The following is a 6,000-nucleotide window of genomic DNA, read 5'->3' as shown; positions in this document are numbered from 1 at the left end:
ATTTATTGGCATTACTGTATGCTAGGAATTCAGAGGTAACTATGTGAAGGAGACTTAGCATAGAAGCTGTGGATGTGCCTGCACGCGGGACATTTCACAGAATTGGCCGGACTTATCTGCAAACAGAAATTCCTGCCAAGGGACTCTGCCCATTCCCAGGGGAAACATTGCTTGCAGACAAGAATGTTTATTAGTTCCTCAAAAGGAACAGGCCTGGGAACAGGAGAGTCTGAGTGTAATTAATATAAGGAAGCCTTAGATGTAGTACACATACGTCAACCTAAAAAATGTTTACTCTCTGCTTGGCAAGAGTTACTCCTTTGTGCAGATGGTATAAAAAATAAAGGAACCCGAATCTCGGGAGACAATTTGCACCACAGCAGCTCTGTGATTCATTTCGTCGGCAACAACTATGGAGTTGTCTCCTATTTTATGGACCTTACTTTCTCTTTGGGGAGACAAACTGACATAGTCGGGGAGCTTGGTAGAGGGAGGTGTTAGTCTGTTGCAATTAGCCAGGAGAGGAGATTAAGAAAGCAGTGAAGGGTGGGTGAACTTTTTAGATGAGGACAGACAGCCTTGTTTAGTTGACTTTTAATTGCAGGCTCAATGAGTAGTCACTGGAGGGAATAGATCTTATGGAGGATGGACTTAGCTCAGGCCTCTTTAGAATGGACAAGTAAACCTGGAGAAAGACGGTCAAATCTGTGCAGATATTGAAGTTCACTTGAACGTGCTGTATCCCTGAGCCAAAGATCGGACAAGTAGAAAGCACTTCTTGAGGACAGAGTGTTTTTTAAGGTTCTCCAAGAATGAATCCCAGGGAACTGAGATGGCAAGTTGTCAAACTGTGACTTTGCAATTTGGACGGTGTATCCACCAAGGTTATTGGCATTTTATGGGTTTCCATTTCTCCTTAATACATGTCAGGTGATGAGGACGTGGACACACGTGTTTGACACCTTGTCGAGGTGACTTTGGGTTCCTGCCTAGAAGCGCGGTCACAGCTGCGGCTGCGTCAAACATCTTGCCGCCCATCCCGCTCCCCGGCTCCGTGATCACTGCAGAGTCGTCCCTTGTTAACCTGTCCATCTCCTCTGTGACATCATAACCCATGAAAAGACCGGAGCGTATTAACTTGGCTTTCTTAAAGTCAAAGGAACAGATCTAATATGGAGTCAGATTTGTTCTTTCCTATTTCAGTAGTGCCATGGAGAAGGAAGTTTGGACAGCTTTTTGTAGGGTCCTGGAGGATTTCTCTCTCAGCGTCTGGGTGCCTCTATTGAAAACACTTCATAGCTGTCTGGCGTGCTGTAAAACCACTCCACCTGTTTTGCCATGAAGATGTGTTCAGTTTATAACTCATCTCTACTCCTTGGAAAACAACTCAATAAAAACTCAGTTGGTTTTCCACCAGCCATATGCAGGGGTGAGGGATAAAATGTTACTATTTTATAAAATAATAATAATAATAATAATAATGATAATAATAATAATAAAATCAATAATAATATTAATAAAATCAATAATAATATTATTAATAATAATAAAATAAGTTTAAAACAGCACTGGGCACATAGGAGAGAGTCAATAAATGCTTCCTGGCTGAAATCAAAAGTGATGGCTCAGTGATTCCATGGCTGCTGTATTTGCTGAGCTTGTTACTCCTTTGCTCCATTACACTTTTTTTAAACTGAAAAAGAAATACATGCATATGGTTAAAAACAATTCAAACAGCACAAAAATACACAAGTGAAAGAAGTTTTCCCTCATCCCCTGTTCTTCCAGCCCTCCCTGGAGATGCCACTGTTTACTAGACTTTGTGTGCTTTTCCAGATATGCTATGCACATTCCCACCTATGTATGTAAATTCCTTTAAAGTTTTAGTTATTTTTAACTTAAAGGGATTTAAATCCTCAAGTGGCTTCTGCCTCGGTAATAGAAAAATCAAACCTGACTCCATATTAGATCTGTTCCTTTGACTTTAACCCTTTGCTCTGTCTCCTAGGCTTCATCTTGCTTGTAAAACAATGTTGCCTAGAGCCTGAAATATACAGAAGAGCCTATTCTGAAGGCTCTGACCTTTAAGGATATTTAACACTTTTCCATTCATAAAATGATAACAAGTTACAGAATAGAAAATAACTTTTGTTTTGTTGGAGGTTTACAGAGATTTGACCCAGGCAGATAGCTGCAAGAACAAAGGATTCTAACAACAAGGAATTCCTACACCAAGAAGTTTGCAACAACCAAGCACATAGGAAACGAGCCTGAATTCTGACTTGGGGAGATGGTTTTCCAGGACATTAGTTTGCCATCTAGCTCTACAGAAACTTGCTTTTCCATGCCCCAGCAGCGGGTCTCCCAACTTATTGGCCTGTCCTGCACTGAGGAGAATGAATTTGGACTCGGTAACACTCCTATCTACCTAGCAAGCTGGGCACTGGAACTGAGGACAGCTCTCCCACACCCAGGAACCTACTGTGAGCCCTTGTTGCTTCCACTTGGGTTAGGTGTGTTCTACCCAGGAGGGATGGGACTATGCACCAACACTCAGGCAGTCTGCTCTGTCTGGGGCTCTGATCTTGTACCTCCCGCTCCCCGCAAGTCCAACACCTGGGACAGTGGAGCTAAGGCAGAGATCGTGCCTGCCTTTTTCCCAGCCTGTAAAAGGGGAATATGTACACTTCCCAAGGTAGTTCTGAGAGACAACACCTGCTGGTGCTTGGTTCCCAGAGCAACAGGAAACCCAGCTTCACGTGGGGACAACGGGTTTGATCCCGGTAGGGGATATGCAGAGGCATCGCCTGGAGGGCTGGACCAGGGAGGTAAAACTTGAGCTGCGGGCCTTGAAGGGTTACAGAATGGTACAGAGGCAGGTCTGCCGCCTCCTTCGGGGTGCCCCAGAAGTAAAGCTTTTTCTCTACATCTCCGCTACTACCCTCCCCTCTCCAGATCCCTACCTAATCTCTGCTCCTCCTATCCATCTGTCTCCCTCCACTTTTCCCCTCCTCTCCTCCTCCCCCATCTTCTCCCTCCCTTGATGCCCCAGCCTCTATCACAGAACCAGGAGAGGATCTCTGGCCCTCCTGCTCATGTGCAGTCGGTGCCAGCTGGACCGCGGGTTGGAAGCTCCAGCTCCGAGCTGGGAATCGGCCCCAAAGTCTTCTCAGCTCTGTCAACCGGTAGGCCTGTAGCTCCTGCCCGGTGCCGGGGCCTCTGGCTGTGGAAATGCAAGTTGGGGGGCTCCCCGGAAAGGGGTCAGGCGGCTGCGGGAGGGCGGTCAGCGCGTCAAAGTCCGCGAGGGCGCGTCAGCCTGTGTTCAGCTGAATATCTCGGGCCAGACCCCTCTGCCCGCGCCACCTACCCCGGCGCCCTGGCCACAGCTGTCTAGGGCCAGGTGTGCACCTGCCGCCTCTCGCCCTAGCCGGGCTCCCCTCAGTCCGCGGCTGGCGACCCCTTCCCCTCTCCCGCCCACGAGTCCTCTCCTCCAGGGATTCCTCTCCTTGGCCGCCGGCTCATCTCTGCCCCTGGGAGGGCTGTGTCCCGGGTGGGGGGGTTCTGCGGACCCGATCGTGGGCGGGCGGCTGTGGCTTGGGCTGACCTCAGAGCGGGGCTGCAGCCCGGGTCCCCACCCCCGCTTTCCCTGCCCTGTGACCCCGAGGCTGCCCTCCTCTCCCTTTCCAGCTCCCTGAGGACCAGCTCAGCGGCATGCGTGCTGCTTCCCGGGCTTAGAGCCTCAGGCTGTAAAGCCCAGTTTCTCCTGATGGAGTCTGGAAAAGTGAGCACCAGTGCTGAGGGAGTTTCCGTCTCCCCCCTCAGTGTTTCTGCCCCAGGTAAGTAACTTGGACAATTTCAGGTGTTATGATGGCGGTGCTTGTTGATGTCACGTGTTTTTATAGTGCCAGGGATTACAGTGTTGAAAGCAGGGCTTGGTTCAGTTAAAAATGAGCTGAAGGCATGAGGCTGTGACATTCTCCTTCCTTCCCTCTCCCAGGGTGAAACGTGTGACCGTCGATTTTAAAAACATACTTACAGTCCCTAACTAGCCCAGCCCAGCTAGTGTGTGTTAACAGGAACAGCACCACCAGAGGCGTTGGAGACCCAGGGACATTGCAGTCCTAAAAATCTCCTGGCACAGTTTAGTTTGTTTTGGTTTTTTGTTTTTCTTAAATTGTGGGGTAGACTAGTTGTATAGAGGGAAAAATAATTGTCAAGGAATATTTTTTCATATAACAGCTTTATTGTGATATTGTTCACACACCATGAATTCCACCCATTTAAATGGTACAATTCAGCAGCTTTTAGCATATTCACAGTGGTGCAACCATTATTATTCCAGAACGTTTTCATCACTTCAGAAAGAACAGTGGAAATGAATGACCTATCCACCCCTCCCCAGTGGTGGTTGTAAAGAAGTTTCTTGGCTGTTCCTGACCATAAATTAACTTGTTATATTCCATGAAAAGTCTGGTAGGAATTCTAGTCAGAATTGCATTGAATCTATCTATCAAAACAGGAAGAATAAATGTCTTTATGGCATAAACTTCTTCTACCCATGAATATATCTGGGACCCTATCTTTTCAACTCTCCAGAGCCTGGCCCATGAGAAGTCCTCACTAATTGTTGGGCTTGTGAATGATGAGATTCTATACATCATTAGTTGCCACTGTAGCCTTTCACAGAAGAGAAAAGTAACCTCAGTGAAGCCAAGTGACTGCCTGATGGTCAGAAAGAGTGACAGTCAGTGCTGGAGTGATCCAGTGGACTTGGTGCTTGTAACCAGAATTCTCCACCACCTACAGCTAAGGGGATAAGAGTGTTCTTTTATTTTATCTTAATGGCGTTGATTTTATTTATACTTATTTTTTAAAATTATTTTTAATGAAGTGTAGTCAATTTACAATGTTAGTTTCAGGTGTATACAGCAGAGATTCAGTTATAAATATATGCATATGTATATACATAAGTTTTAGATTGTTTTTAGCACAACTCATTACAAGAAATTGAATATAGTTCCCTGTGCTATATAGTAGGTCATTGTCATTTATTTTATATTTATTAATGTGTATCTGTTAATCCCCCCTTTCCTGCCTGCTAACCACAGTTTGCTTTCTATGTCCATGAGTCCTTTTCTAGCAGCATCATTTTTCCTAGTAACATACGCTGGTTGACTGCTTTCAGCTTCAGTAATTCCATCTTATCTGTGGGCACTTTTCTTCTGGTGGGCCTTTATGTGGTTTGCACACGTGATAATAGGGATATGTACTTGGGAGGATTCCAGGCCTCGTGTAGTCCCTGGAACAGAGTGCCCACTGAGTTAATGCTTGAACTGGGGAAAAAAGCAGAGTAAATGTTGGAATTTGCACTATGGTTGAGACTTCCAGGTTTCTATAACCTGTTTAGCCCACCTTAATATTGGCTGCCCCCATACTGGTTAATTTGGTGGAATTTCATGATATGGTGGTGTAGAGACAGGGCCTTGTATGCTTCTTCTCTTTCCTTTTTCTAACACTCATTCTCCTTGGTCTCCCAGATCCTCCCCCAGCAGTGCCCAGGGCTGGCTTGATGCTGCGCTGAAGCAATATTTGTTAATAAGGCCCTTTCCTCATCTCTTTTGAACTTCCATTTCTTTCTCTGCACAATGAGGGCTTAGACTAGATAAGTGCTTTTCAGTTTCTTTTAAAGCCATGTTTCCTTTGAGAAACAGAAAATGCAAATCTCTCCTCCCATCCCAACCCTTTAGATTTTGATATGTCCTCCAGGGAGTGACATAGCGCTTTGTGGAAAATTGAAGTTATTGTGATTCCAGATGGCACAGGAAAGACTCTTCAGAAATTTATTGCAGGGAGAGGGCAGGAAAGGGGCAGCATGTCAGAATTTCTAGTGTGAGCCCTGGAACAGGGGCTTGGGTTTAAATATGGTGTCTGACGTGGCCTCTCTCTAATCTTGTACAATATGATAAACTTCTCTACCTCAGTTTCTTAATGTGTCAAGTT

The sequence above is a fragment of the Camelus dromedarius genome, unplaced genomic scaffold (assembly GCF_036321535.1).
Source record: "Camelus dromedarius isolate mCamDro1 unplaced genomic scaffold, mCamDro1.pat HAP1_SCAFFOLD_195, whole genome shotgun sequence".
NCBI classification, from domain to species: Eukaryota; Metazoa; Chordata; class Mammalia; order Artiodactyla; family Camelidae; genus Camelus; species Camelus dromedarius.
This window is presented reverse-complemented; position numbering follows the sequence as displayed.